Source organism: Dendropsophus ebraccatus, chromosome 7, assembly GCF_027789765.1.
Source record: "Dendropsophus ebraccatus isolate aDenEbr1 chromosome 7, aDenEbr1.pat, whole genome shotgun sequence".
Classification (NCBI taxonomy): Eukaryota; Metazoa; Chordata; class Amphibia; order Anura; family Hylidae; genus Dendropsophus; species Dendropsophus ebraccatus.
In genome coordinates, this window is record NC_091460.1 from 53,869,400 (window position 1) to 53,884,979 (window position 15,580).

The window sequence follows — 15,580 nt, forward strand, 5'->3', positions numbered from 1 at the left end:
GCAGGAAATTAACCATTACCGGTTCTATGCACATATATATATACACTCAGAAGGGTCCAAGTATAGAAATTGTCTATATATATATATATATATATATATATATATAGATATATAGCCCTTTTTTTAAGATATTCTGCTATACACCTGCACCAGGTATTTTTGTCTCTCAGGATAAGACGGATGTGATATACGCATCAGAAGGGTACAAGTATAGAAATTGTCTATATACACTACCATTCAAAAGTTTGGCTGCCATTTTAGAAAGCAAGAAAAAAAAAATCTGAGCGGATTTTCAAAAATCCAAATCCGATCGCACTCGGATTTTTGGAAAAATCCGAACCGCATCCCATACCGGCCGAACCGGTTCGCTCATCTCTAATTAGGACCCTTTTTTTTAAAGCCAGTAGGCCTTTCTATAAAATGCTTATCTCACCAGACAACCTCTTTAGTGAATTCCACCTACACCTAATTTTCTAATTGACAACCTTTTTAATTTCTATGATGTTTTGATCAATCAGCCCCCACCATCACGTACTCATTAAACATGTAAATTGAATCCACTTTCACAGAGACCTCTATCAAATTTTATGAACTAATATAACCTCTTTGTTATAGATTTAACCATCAATTACAATAGGGTGCGTATGTGTGTCATATCAATCTCCTAATATAGTTACTCTAATCAGGTAACATTGTATATCTGAAGTTCACTAAAATCTTCTTTAATGAAACATTGTCTCTTTTCCACAAAGTTTCTAACTGTATAAAAGAACTAATACTGTCTAATTATCTCTTGGTCCTTTAATGTAGTTTTATGAGAATATACAATTATACTACCAAATGCCCTTTAGTTATATGTTCATGGTACTACATCAAATCAAGGAAATAACCAGACTTGTTATAGCTGTTAGTCAGTTCTAATTGCAATATTAATCTCATTAAATGGGTTGTCCCAAAAACATTTTTTTCTTTGTCAAAGAACATGTAATGGTATTATTGTTGCAAAATAAATAGCATTAAAAAGGTTATACTGCCCCAAGATAACTTACTTTAATCTACTAGGAGATGAGGGTCATGTAGTGTGAGGGGGTAAAACCTAAGTGAAAAAAAATAAAAGATCATATTTTAGTGATTTCTTCTTAACATTATATAGATCTTTTATGTGATTGCCATTGTTCTTTTTTTTAAGCCTATGAATTATATATTCCCATGTTAAGAATATATCTCTTAGGCTGGGTTCACACTACGTATATTTCAGTCAGTATTGTGGTCCTCATATTGCAACCAAAACCAGGAGTGGATTAAAAACACAGAAAGGATCTGTTCACACAATGTTGAAATTGAGTGGATGGCCGCCATTTAATGGCAAATATTTGCCGTTATTTTAAAACAACGGCTGTTATATTGAAACAATGGCAGTTATTTACTGTTATATGGCGGCCATTCACTCAATTTCAACATTGTGGGAACAGATCCTTTCTGTGTTTTTAATCCACTCCTGGTTTTGGTTGCAATATGAGGACCACAATACTGACTGAAATATACGTAGTGTGAACCCAGCCGGGGGCTAGGTTCACACTATGTAACTGTGCGGCTGTATTTTTTATGCGGCTGTAAATGTGCGGATGAAACTACGGCCGTGGGAAAAAATAGACATGCGGCTCAAAACATACGGTCATTTACTTGGAAATCTGGTTCAACTAAAAATAACAAATAAAATCTTAAGAAAGTGATGCAAACACCTCTGGATGCATCTGGGAAAGCAGGGAACACAGTTTACATGAATTGCTATTACCGGGGTTTGCGATCCTCTGCACTAATGCCGATGTCTCTCATGGTTAATCTATTAAAATAATAAAACACATTTTCGTTGTAATAAAGTGCCTTTCGTTGTTCAATAATTAAATTTAAACGAATCCATCATTCTGCAATTAAATATACTGTTAAAATAAATAGATATATAAATAAATGTATATTTATATATATATTTATTTTTTGACAGTATATTTAATTGCACAATGATGGATTCGTTAGAATTAAATGATTGAACAACGAAACTGAATTTATTTAATCGAAAATGTGTTTTATTAATTAAATATTAATTAGTACAGGAAGCTCCATAAGCCGTTAATTCATATTGCCGGCAAAAGAGCATTCTGTACTAATCATTACTTTACTTTAATGAAAACATCAAATGTTTCTTCTAATTATGTTATCACAATAGCATTATTAGAAGAAACATTTAGAATTATATGTGCGCTCAGCTGATTGGCTGATCGGCTGAGCGCACATATAATGAGCCGGTCCGCAGTACAGTCACTTCATTGTGCTGCGGACCAGCGAAGAGGACACATCAGGGTGAGTATAGAGCTCTCCCCACCCCCTCCCCAGCACTGTACCCCTCCCAGCAAGGAAGGGGGGGGGTCAGTTAACCCCTTCCTTGCTGGGATGGGTGCAGTCTGACATCAGTCTGGCCCCCAAGGGGTTAAGGGGGATGCAATACATCCTCCCTTAACCCCTTGGGGGCCAGACTGTAAGCAGCGATCTGTAAAGATGCTGCATACTGTAAGGTGCACAACACCGCTCAAAATGATGGGTGTTGTGCTCCTGTTTGTGTGTTTTTTGTGTGTTTCTCCCTTTTTGTTTTTCAGATATCGGTATCCTGGGGATTACGTCGGATTCCGTGGACTACGTCGATGACCAGCGTTTTTTTTTTTTTATAAAATAGTCAATGAGGGGTGTGGGGGTGTTTTTATTTGAATAAAAAATTTTTTTTAACTTGTGTCTTGTCTTTATTTCTGTAATGTCAGGAGGGGTAGAGGGTGAGTGCAGCCCTGGAACTAAACCCCCCTGCTGTCCCTACCTAATTGACGACCACCCTAAACAGTGGCCCCCAACTGGACGACAGTCTCTTCCTAAGATATTGTGAGGGATAGGGAAAAGGACAGAACTAACAAAGTCAGACTAGCCAGGTCAAACCAGGAGAACACGCCAGGAACAAAATCACAAAACAGAGACAAAGTCAGATATCAAGCCGAGGTCAGAGAGTCCAGGAGAAGCACGTCAAAAACCAAATCACAGAGACAAGGGAAATCCAAGGTACAGGCAGAGGTCAGTAGAACAACAGGTATCAGCAGGTAGATAAATGCTAGTGAGGCTTTGAAACCAATTCACAGGCAACTCCCATAAGCAGCTGAAGCCTTATATAGAGCTTCTCAGGGAGACCAGATCAAGGAGATCTGAAAGACTGGGACCGGATTTGACTGACCCGGGGCCTCAATCTCCTGACAGCATTCACACTCTGCACAGCATGTGGATAAATGGACCGGCGTTTCCCTATGCCCGCTACCCTCGCAGCCCGGGGAAGCAGCGCTGATATGTCAGGTGAGGGTGGCGCTGCCCCCGGCGAAGGCAAGTTTGTTACATTACCCCCCCTTTTACGAGGGGCCACCGGACCCTTACTAAATGGACCTGGTTTGGAAGGGTTGAGTCTATGAAACCTTTTTATCAGGGCGTCAGCATGAATAGACCTGGCTGAAACCCACGACCTCTCCTCAGGTCCATAACCCTTCCAATGAACCAAGTATTGAAGTACTCCCCGAGACCTTCTAGAATCTAAAATCTTGGAGACCTCATATTCCAGTTCCCCTAGAACTTCTATTGGAACAGGAGGGCTCCGGGAAGACACAGGAGAAGGAACATATTTTTTTAGCAGAGACTTATGAAACACATCATGAATCTTAAATGAGTCAGGCAATTTCAAACGGAAGGAGACAGGATTAATAATGTCAGCAATTTCATAAGGACCAATAAACCTCGGAGCCAACTTCCCAGAGGGTACCTTAAGATGTATATTCCTGGTTGACAACCAGACCTTGTCTCCTATAACATAACTGGGACCAGCAGACCTTTTCTTATCAGCGACTAGTTTCTGTTTATTCTGGGATTTTTGCAGGTTCTTCTGAACCTGAGCCCAGGCTGTGCACAGCTCATTAGTTTTTATCTCAACTTCTGGATTTTCTGATAAAGAAGAAGAGAAGGAGGAGTTACGAGGATGATACCCATAGTTGCAGAAAAAGGGTGAAGTACCGATTGACGAGTGAAAATGATTACTTAAGGCAAAGTCAGCAAGTGGCAGAAATGACACCCATTTTTCTTGGTTATCTGCCACAAAACACCTTAAATACTGTTCCAGGTTCTGGTTTTGTCTCTCAGTTTGTCCGTTGCTGTCAGGATGGAAAGCAGAGGAGAAAGAGAGCTGGGTACCCAATTTAGAACAAAAGGCCTTCCAAAACCGAGAGACAAATTGGACCCCACGATCTGACACAATATTCTCAGGTATACCATGCAGTTTAACAATATGCAGAATAAACAGTTCAGACAATTTCTTGGCATTAGGTAGTTGTGACAAAGGAATAAAGTGTGTCATTTTACTAAACCTATCCACTACTACCCAAACCACTGATTTGCCTTCAGACAGGGGCAAATCAGTGATAAAATCCATGGATAGATGTGTCCATGGTCTTTTGGGTATAGGTAGTGGACAGAGTCTTCCAGCAGGAAGAGTACGAGGAGTCTTGGATCTAGCACAGGTTTCACAAGAAGTAACATATGAAGTGATGTCTCGAGCTATAGTAGGCCACCAATAGTAACGAGACACAAGTTTTTTGGTACCAACCACCCCTGGATGACCACTAAGGACAGAGTCATGGTATTCACTCAGAAGTTGCAATCTTAAGTTTGGAGGCACAAACAATTTCCCCTGAGGAAGAGATAATGGAGCCATATCTTGTCTTAATGAAATACTAGATGCCAGGTCAGGGGAAACAGCAGAGATAATAACCCCAGGGGGTAAAATAGGCTCAGGGTCAGGATCAGAGGGGTGGTTGCCCAGGAAGCTTCGCGACAAGGCATCAGCCTTCACATTCTTGGAACCTGGCCTGAAAGTAATAACAAAATCAAAACGAGTGAAAAATAGTGCCCATCTGGCCTGGCGTGGATTCAATCGCTTTGCAGATTCCAGGTATGTTAAATTCTTATGATCAGTTAAGACAGTTACCTGGTGACATGCACCTTCTAAGAAGTGGCGCCATTCCTCGAATGCCCACTTACTCGCCAGTAACTCTCTATTACCCAAATCATAATTTCGTTCAGCAACAGAGAATTTTCTAGAAAAGAAAGCACAAGGACGCAAATTTGTGAAAGTAGTGGGGCCTTGGGACAGGACTGCCCCAACACCAGATTCTGATGCATCAACCTCTACAATAAAAGGCTTGGATTGATCTGGTTGGACCAAGACAGGAGCCTGTATAAAACACTGTTTCAGTGTCTCAAAGGCAGAAACAGCAACCTGGCTCCAATTTTCAACATCTGCCCCTTTTCTGGTTAAATCTGTCAATGGCTTGGCAATTACAGAAAAGTTTTTAATAAACTTAAGATAATAATTTACAAACCCTAAAAATCGCTGTAGGGCTTTTAACGATGTGGGTCTTACCCAGTCGGTAATAGCCCTGACTTTTTCAGGGTCCATGCAAAACTTATCAGGGGTCAGAACATACCCAAGGAATTGAATCTCCTGGACCCCAAACACACATTTCTCTAGTTTAGCATACAAATGGTTCTCTCTAAGGACCTGAAGAACATGCCTGAGATGTTGAATATGGGAGGATTTATCTTTAGAAAAAATCAGTATGTCATCCAAGTAGACAACCATAAACTGACCAACGCAGTCTCTGAACAGGTCATTCACAAAATTTTGAAAAACAGCAGGAGCATTACTGAGACCAAATGGCATAACTAAATACTCATAATGTCCTTCTGGGGTATTAAAGGCCATTTTCCACTCATCCCCTTCTCTTATTCGGATGAAATTGTAGGCACCTCTCAAATCTAGTTTAGAGAACCACTTGGCTCCCAAGATCTGATTGAACAAGTCTGGAATCAAAGGAAGAGGATACTGGTTCTTCACTGTAATTTTATTTAAACCACGATAATCTATGCATGGACGAAGACCACCATCTTTCTTTTTAACAAAGAAGAAACCAGCTCCTAGAGGTGAGACAGAGGGCCGGATATGCCCCTTTTCAAGACTTTCATTAACATAATCTTTTAGGGATTGCCTCTCTGGCCCAGAAAGATTATATATTCTTCCCTTTGGGTACCTGGTGCCAGGAAGCAGTTCAATTGCACAATTGTAAGGACGGTGAGGGGGAAGAACATTAACTCCAGTTTCTGAAAAAACATCAGCAAAATCAACAATGTAATCAGGTATTTCCTTTTCTCCATTGCAGAGATTGGTTAGACATACAGAAAAGCATTGGTCAAAACATCCAGACCCCCACTTAATCAATTCTCCAGTGGTCCAGTTAAATTCCGGATTATGCAGTTCTAACCAGGGTAACCCCAGAATAATTTCAGAGGAAAGACCTTCCATAACATAAAATGAACAATATTCATAATGCAGTAACCCCACCTGTAACAAGATCTTAGGGGTACAGTGGCGGACTGAACCAGTCCCTAAAGGAGTACCATCTACCCCTCTCAACTTTAAAGGGTTAAGCAAGGACACCAAGGGCAACCCCAATTGTTGAGCGACCTTTAAATCAAGAAAATTAGCTTCAGCACCACTGTCAACTAATGCAGACCCACAAACAAACATTATTTTCAAAACTAAGCGAAACTGGCAACAGAATTTTTTTTGATACAGTGGGAAATACCTCTTTGCCTATATGGCCTTCCCTGTGACCACCTAGGCGTTGAAGTTCTTCAGCTTGCTGATGTTTGGGACATTCTTGTATGTAGTGACAAGCAGATCCACAGTAATAGCAAAGCCCTTTCTCTCTGCGGATTTCTCGCCGGGCAGCAGGAGACAGAACCATTCCAACTTGCATGGGTTCCACCTCCACTTGTGGCACAGTCTCAGAGCTGAAAAATGAGGCTATTGTGGACTGCTTTTCTCTCCTGCGTTGCTGCAAGCGTCGGTCCAGTCTAACAGCTAAAGTCATGGCTGCTTCTAATGTCTCAGGATGAGGGTAACACACCAACATATCTTTCAACTGGTCAGACAATCCTTGGTTAAACTGCCACCTAAGTGCTGGATCATTCCAACCAGAAGCTACACACCACTTTCTAAATTCTGCACAATACTCTTCAACAGGTCTGAAGCCCTGACGCAAAAACTGAAGCTTAGATTCTGCTAAAGCTGCCCGATCTGGTTCATCATACAGTATTCCTAGGGCTGAAAAGAACTCATCCACCGTACGTAACTCCGGTGCCTCAGGGGGAGGGAAAATGCCCACTCTTGAGGGTCTCCTCTAAGCAGGGACATAATGATCCCTACTTGCTGACTTTCTGAACCAGATAATAGGGGTCTGAGTCTGAAGTAAAGCTTGCAACTCTCTCTAAAGACAATAAAAAGCTTTCTGTCTCCAGAAAAAGTGTCTGGCATCTTAATCTTTGGCTCAGTAAAGCCTGAGGCCACTGCCTGAACTGGAGTAGTCTCATTTAAATGCACTCTTTCCACCAGGTCCTGCACTGACTGAGTCAAGTGTTGTATCTGAGCTTCCATGCAGTCCATGGTGGAAATATATAGGGCCTGTGAATCTGTAATGTCAGGAGGGGTAGAGGGTGAGTGCAGCCCTGGAACTAAACCCCCCTGCTGTCCCTACCTAATTGACGACCACCCTAAACAGTGGCCCCCAACTGGGCGACAGTCCCTTCCTAAGATATTGTGAGGGATAGGGAAAAGGACAGAACTAACAAAGTCAGACTAGCCAGGTCAACCAGGAGAACACGCCAGGAACAAAATCACAAAACAGAGACAAAGTCAGATATCAAGCCGAGGTCAGAGAGTCCAGGAGAAGCACGTCAAAAACCAAATCACAGAGACAAAGGGAAATCCAAGGTACAGGCAGAGGTCAGTAGAACAACAGGTATCAGCAGGTAGATAAATGCTAGTGAGGCTTTGAAACCAATTCACAGGCAACTCCCATAAGCAGCTGAAGCCTTATATAGAGCTTCTCAGTGAGACCAGATCAAGGAGATCTGAAAGACTGGGACCGGATTTGACTGACCCGGGGCCTCAATCTCCTGACAGCATTCACACTCTGCACAGCATGTGGATAAATGGACCGGCGTTTCCCTATGCCCGCTACCTTAGCAGCCCGGGGAAGCAGCGCTGATATGTCAAGTGAGGGTGGCGCTGCCACCGGCGAAGGCAAGTTTGTTACAATTTCTTTACTTTATAGACTTAGTAGTGGAAGCCGCCTAATAGACGGAATCCATTACTAAGTTGGGGCCTAGTGTTAGCCGGTATAAAATGGCTAACACTAACCCCCTATTATTACCCCAGTACCCAATGCCACCAGGGGTACTGGGAAGAGCCGGGTGCCAGTGGTCCCGGAGTGTCAAAATTGGCGCTCCTGGACCGGGCGGCAGCAGGCTGGTAAGATTTAGGCTGGGGAGGGCCTAAACCAATGGCTCTTCCCACCCTGGTGTTACCAGGCTGCTGTCGTTTGGTTTTTAACCCGGCTGGTTATAAAAATAGGGGGGACCCTATGCGTTTTTTTTTTTTTAAATAAATAAATAATAAAAAAAAAACGCATAGGGTCCCCCCTATTTTTATAACCGGGTTAAAAACCAAACGACAGCAGCCTGGTAACACCAGGGTGGGAAGAGCCATTGGTTTAGGCCCTCCCCAGCCTAAATCTTACCAGCCTGTTGTCGCCCGGTCCAGGAGCGCCAATTTTGACACTCCGGGACCACTGGCACCCGGCTCTTCCCAGTACCCCTGGTGGCATTGGGTACTGGGGTAATAATAGGGGGTTAGTGTTAGCCATTTTATACCGGCTAACACTAGGCCCCAACTTAGTAATGGATTCCGTCTATTAGACGGCTTCCACTTCTAAGTCTATAAAGTAAAGAAATAAAGACAAGACACAAGTTAAAAAAATGTTTTATTCAAATAAAAACACCCCACACCCCTCATTGACCATTTTATTAAAAAAAAAAAAAAAAACACTGGTCATTGACGTAGTCCACGGAATCCGACGTAATCCCCAGGATACCGATATCTGAAAAACAAAAAGGGAGAAACAAAAAACACACAAACAGGGGCACAACACCCATCATTGTGAGCGGTGTTGTGCACCTTACAGTATGCAGCATCTTTACAGATCACTGCTTACAGTCTGGCCCCCAAGGGGTTAAGGGAGGATGTATTGCATCCCCCTTAACCCCTTGGGGGCCAGACTGATGTCAGACTGCACCCATCCCAGCAAGGAAGGGGTTAACTGACCCCCCCTTCCTTGCTGGGAGGGGTGCAGTGCTGGGGAGGGGGTGGGGAGAGCTCTATACTCACCCCGGTGTGACCTCTTCGCTGGTCCGCAGCACAATGAAGTCACTGTACTGCGGACCGGCTCATTATATGTGCGCTCAGCCGATCAGCCAATCAGCTGAGCGCACATATAATTCTTAATGTTTCTTCCAATAATGCTATTGTGATAACATAATTAGAAGAAACATTTGATGTTTTCATTAAAGTAAAGTGATGATTAGTACAGAATGCTCTTTTGCCGACAATATGAATTAACGGCTTATGGAGCTTCCTGTACTAATTAATATTTAATTAATAAAACACATTTTCGATTAAATAAATTCAGTTTCGTTGTTCAATAATTTAATTCTAACGAATCCATCATTGTGCAATTAAATATACTGTCAAAAAATAAATATATATATAAATATACATTTATTTATATATCTATTTATTTTAACAGTATATTTAATTGCAAAATGATGGATTCGTTAGAATTAAATTATTGACCAACAAAAGGGACTTTATTACAAAGAAAATGTGTTTTATTAATTTAATATATTAACTATTAGAGGCATCGGCATTCGGCATCATTGGCGGCTATTTTTGAAGTACTCCGTACGGACCGCCTGTCAATCCACGGCCGCATGTCCAGCCGCAAACAATGGTCTTGTTCATTTTTTACGGGTCCGTTTACGATCGGGCCGTAGATTCATACATAGTGTGCACTGTGCAGCCGTATATCCTATACTTTCCAGCGTACGCATGAACCACCAAAAATACCGCCGCACAATTACATCCGCAAATACAGCCGCACAGTTACATAGTCTGAACCTGGCCTTAACCTGCGGAGGCATAAAATAACAAAAAATAAAGAAATGGTGAATAAACTATATCCCTATACCCAAAGCAAGGATAATAAAGAGCAGGATGATCATGGTGTGATATCACCTATAACCCCTGTGTGACGTAATGTCCCCATAACTTCCCAGGAGTCAGTATATGTCTTTTCAATCTCTACAATGATGAACGTTCTGTGTACCCCAAGACATACAGTATAACTTACTAATAAAGTGTTATCACTAAAAGTACTAGCTCTATCATGTTTTTCAAGAAATAAAAAATAGAAAAGCTGCAAAATGGATATGTTCTCCAGTTCCTCAACTCTTCCCTCTCTCCTGAGACAACGCATCATCTTCTGAAGTCACAGATTGCTCGGATAAACCATATTTCCAAGGTCAAGCCCCGCCCCTTAAGTGATGTCACCGACACCTATCGCCATCTCCCTGTCATATTCTTTCCCATAGGCCTCAAGTCAAACATGACCAGTTAGGGCCCTGCTCACAAAAGCTAACAATCTGATCAGAACCATATTCAGAATGTAATTTGGGCTAGACGTGCGTACATATTACATTACTGTAAATTTGGCAACAGTGTCATTTTATACTACACATCTACTCCCAACATACTGCCGTCAGTCTTTATGACATGAAACATTTCCATATATCAAAATACTTTAAAGCGCAACTATAAAATATTTTGACCATTCAGTTTTAGTTAGCTTAGGTCATGATAAGACTTTTTGCAATATACATTAATAACCTAAGATAAACAGTTTTTTAAATACATAAAGCCAAAAGTCCCCTCAGAGCTCTCTTTGCCTCTGAGTTATTTCTGCATTCCTGCTGGACACGCCCCCTCCCTGCAGATCTATACTGAGTGTACAGACTCTGACAGGAGGATCAGATAACAGCCCTGACACAGACATAAACAAAACCTCCTCCCCCACCTCCTAGCAGCACGTTCTCCCCCCTCCCCTCACAGAGGTGACATAGCAGAGCTGAGGGTGTTGTGTGTGAGGAGCAGCACAGGGGAAGAGCTTGATGGAGGGACAAGTGTATCCAGTGCTTCACCCAGGAGGGACATGCCACCATGACTCCAATGTACTGCATGAGGGAGAGTGGGTGAGTCACTGAGGGGAGGACTACAAGTCCCAGCACAACACAGCTGTAGTCCTTCCATAATACATATAACATTCACTATCAGATGTCTGCAGCAGGTACCCCCACCTCCATGGCTGACATTATCCTACAGTGTTATGAGAGCAGATGACTGTATCTAATCCCACTGTGTGTGATACCATCGGCTGGTGCTTTGTATCTAATCTTACATTGTGATACTGTATGCTGGGGCTCTATCTGATCCTGCTATGTGTGTATCACACATCTGCTAAGGTGCTGGTCAGTGAATGGAGGGAGCCAGCCAGGGAGATGAGGGATAGGCCATGCCCACTTTCATGCAGCCAGAAGAAAAATTTATTTATTCTTCTGAGCCAAACAACTGGTGATATCTCAGCGAGTGTACACGCTATCAACACAGTTTAAGGCTCTTTTTAAAGGGTAACACGTGGGCTTTTTATTTGAGGAACTTCATTTTTTGGCTACTGAAATTATAGTTACTCTTTAAGGGTGCCTTCACACCTACCGGATCCACAGCGGATCTCAATTCTGTGGATTCGAAGCGAGAACCGCTGTGGATCCGGTATCAATTCACCCCTATGATAGCACATATTCGCAGCGGGATTGACATCTCGCTGTGAATATGTGTTTTGACTCCCTGGTGCCCGCAGCCCCGCCGTCGCATCCCCGTCGCATCCCCGTCGCATCCCCCCCCCCCCATCCACGGCGGCACATCCCCCCCATCCCGGGCACATCCCCCCATCAGCCCATCTCCGGCCGGCCGCCGCGAGCATACATTACCTGCTCGGCGGCGCGGCTGCAGTGAGGCTCCCGGCTACGGTCCCGCTCAGCTGATCTGAGTGGGACCGAAGCCGGCAGCCTCACTGCAGCCGCGCCACTGAGCAGGTACTGTATGCTCTCGGCGGCGGGATGCGGATGGCGGCGGGCTGGGGGTGGGCTTATGGGGGGATGCGGCCGGGGATGGGGGGATGTGCCGCTGCCGGGGATGGGGGGGATGCGAAGGGAATGCGACGGCGGGGCTGCAGGCACCAGGAAGTTAAAGCACATATTCACAGCGGGATGTCAATCCCGCTGCGAATATGTGCTATTATAGGGGAGAATTGATACCGGATCCGCAGCGGTTCTCACTTCGAATCCGCAGAAGTGAGATCCGCTGTGGATCCGGTAGGTGTGAAGGCACCCTAATAATAAGAATAGCATAACTAAATTTCACCTTTATATTCACTTCTGTTCTGATGTGTAGCTCTAAAATACATGTTGAAAATAGCAAAGCCAACAGACTAATTGTGCCAAAAATAAAGATCACAACACAGTGAGGCAGAAAGGAAAGACAATTTACAAATTAACTGTACAGTGCACGGGAGATAATCCTGGAATGATTGATGATGTGCTCTATTCCTCAGAGACAGATGCCTTTTTTTTTTGTCTTTTACATAAAAATCACTGTTTACAAGTACACGTTCTAAAAAGACTTGTCAGCTATGTGATGATGCATGCAGCACGGTATATATATATATTTATATTTAACCTTTTAGACTAAGAAATGTAATTATGATTTCTAAAAATTTAAAAGAATAAAGCAGGAGTTAGGGTGGGTGATGTAATTGTCGGAATATGACACTCAAATTTTTCAAAATGATTTATTCAGGCTTCCATAGTGCTGACATATGCCACAGCAAGTCCAGATATTGCCCTTACTTAGATCAGCCTCTGTCCCCACTGGGACTTACAATCTAATCTATCTCGAACACACATTAGGGTCAGTTTCGTAGAAAGGCAATTAACCTGGCAGTATGTTTTTTCATACATAGAGATGATGGAACTGATCTGGATTTTGAATTTTGGCTATTTGCAATATGTGTTGATCTGCAAAGAAGGAATAGCAAAATATTTGCTCCCTGCCCCCTGAACCACGGCCAGAAACTTTATCAATTACTTTATGTTTGCTGATCAGTCAAATGAGACATATGAAAGACAATGAGATTTTTTATACGAAGTAGAATCAAGGGTCACAAACAATGACAATGTTAGGGAGTTAGAAATGATGTGCAGTCTATCCACACCATCTGTAGCATTTCTTCTGCTGTAACAATAGATTTTAGAATGTGTTACAAGACCAATAGCAAGTTAAAAAATAAAAGGGTTCCCAATTGAGATGAGCAAACCGAGTTCGGGTTAGAGTCGATCCGAACCCGAACGTTCGGTATTTGATTAGCTGGGGCTGCTGAACTTGGATAAAGCTGTAAGGTTGCCTAGAAAACATGGATACAGCCAATGACTATATCCATGATTTCCACATAGCCTTAAGGCTTTATCCAAGTTCAGCAGCCACCGCTAATCAAATGCCGAAAGTTCGGGTTCGGATCGACTCGAGCATGCTCGAGGTTCGGTCATCTCTAGTTCCCAACTTTTTGTGACTGTTGGCATATCCCTAGGATAATGTATTTAATGTATTTACCACCACTGGGATACCCCCATTATACATTGTGCATACTACTCTGACCATTCATTGATGGCTTATATAATGGATAGGCCATCAAAATTAGAAAGTAAAGAACCCCTTTATGGTGCGTTCACACCTACAGGATCTGCAGCTGATTTTCTGCAGCAGATTTCATTTAAATAACTGAACACAGCATCAAATCTGCTGCAGATCTGCTGCAGATCCTGTAGGTGTGAACGCACCCTGAAATAGTATTATACACCTTTGTTTTTTAAATCCTTCAAATTTAAAAGTTCAAACTACCTAGCAAACATTTAAGATCCTGCATAGGTTACCACTGTTTAGCTATGTACACATAACAAGAGTGTATATACTGCAATGTATTTCCTCTTACCTCAATTCACATGAAGTTTTCAAGGCTGTACATCGGCACTTATTCAAAAAGGGATGCCGCAGTATAGCCCAACATTTTGATGACTGACGTATAGACTATAATAAGCAAAACATAGTTTATTTGTTACTACATTGGGTCAATTTCTCAAATGCATATGCTGCTTGTGCAAGACTCTAAAATGTGGTGGACCATGTTTTTAAGGTCCATACAGACAGTTAGGGAAATCGACCAAGCATAGTATTAATTAGACTATGTTCAGCCCATTTAAGTCTACATTTCCGTTGTCAACAAGTTGGACAGCACAATGGAGCTGAAAGCTTAATTATTTTTAATATTATTATTATTAGTAGTAGTAGTAGGAGGAGTAGTAGTAGCAGCAGTATTAGTAGTACCTTGTTTCCCAGAAAATAAGACACCCTCCTAAAAAAAGACACCACAACCAGCCTACCAACTAAGGCACGCCTACTCAAAACTAGGAAACCCCCCAAAATAAAGGCTCCAGGACTCACCTAATCCCCTCGTGGACCTTCACAGCCGGTGCCAGGGTTTTACAAGCACGTCGACGCACGCTTATTGCACACCCCGCCGCGTGCCTGACTCACATCCCGTCAGCACATCCCTCTGCTGATGCGATCTTGGTCTCGCTGCTAATGCGCTCCTGCTTCAGCAAGGATGCTGGTGAGTATTCTGGGGAGATCCAGGGGGATGCCTTATTTCTCTCCCACCAGTCAGAGGGAAACAAATAAGACATCCCCCAAAAATTAGACATAGGGGGAGATAGATCAAACATGGTGTAAAGTGAAACTGGCTCAGTTGCCCCTAGCAACCAATCAGATTCCGCCTTTCATTTTCCAAAGAGTCTGTGAGGAATGAAAGGTGTAATCTGATTGGTTGCTAGGGGTAACTGAGACAGTTTCACTTTACGCCATGTTTGATAAATCTCCCCCATAGTGCCTTTTTTGAGCAAAAATTAATAGAAGGCACTGTCTTATTTTCGGGGAAACACAGTAGTAGTAGTAGTAGTTGTAATATAATCCTACATTAAAATGGAAATGCTCAACTGCAATTTCTGGAAACACGATTCTTACAACAAAAGGACCCTTGAATTTAATCAGCGCTGAATTAACTCCCACAGCTATTTGTATCTGATATAGTGCTTGTTGGTAGCATATAGAATGTACACATAATATAATATTCAAGGGTCTAAGTATGCTTGAAGTGGCAAAAGTCTATTACATTGCTGCATGTTATTGCATCAGCTGTACTTGCTACAGTTTAGGTTTGCAATGTTTCTCCCCTTTAGAGATCCAGTCACCATTATATTAGGATGTCCATGGAACGTAGGAAGCCACGTTTTTTTTTTTTTTTTTTTAAAGTCCTCATTTTTTAACAATATTATTAAATTTGTCACTATGGCAACTAGAGATGAGCTTACCTCTAGTATGCTAAAG

The 15,580-nt window shown here is 42.4% G+C and overlaps 1 long non-coding RNA gene across 1 annotated transcript in view; it reads right to left on the reverse strand.

Annotated features, from left to right (window-relative positions):
• LOC138796797 (uncharacterized) overlaps nucleotides 1–14,877 on the reverse strand; it is an 88,384-nt gene extending 73,507 nt beyond the window's left edge. Inside the window, exons 1-2 of the long non-coding RNA XR_011363822.1 lie at nucleotides 14,639–14,877; nucleotides 1,050–1,096 (exon numbers count right to left, since the gene is read on the reverse strand). This is a non-coding gene — a long non-coding RNA (uncharacterized lncRNA). The remainder of the gene's footprint in view (nucleotides 1–1,049; nucleotides 1,097–14,638) is intronic.
• Between the last annotated feature and the right edge of the window lie 703 nt (nucleotides 14,878–15,580).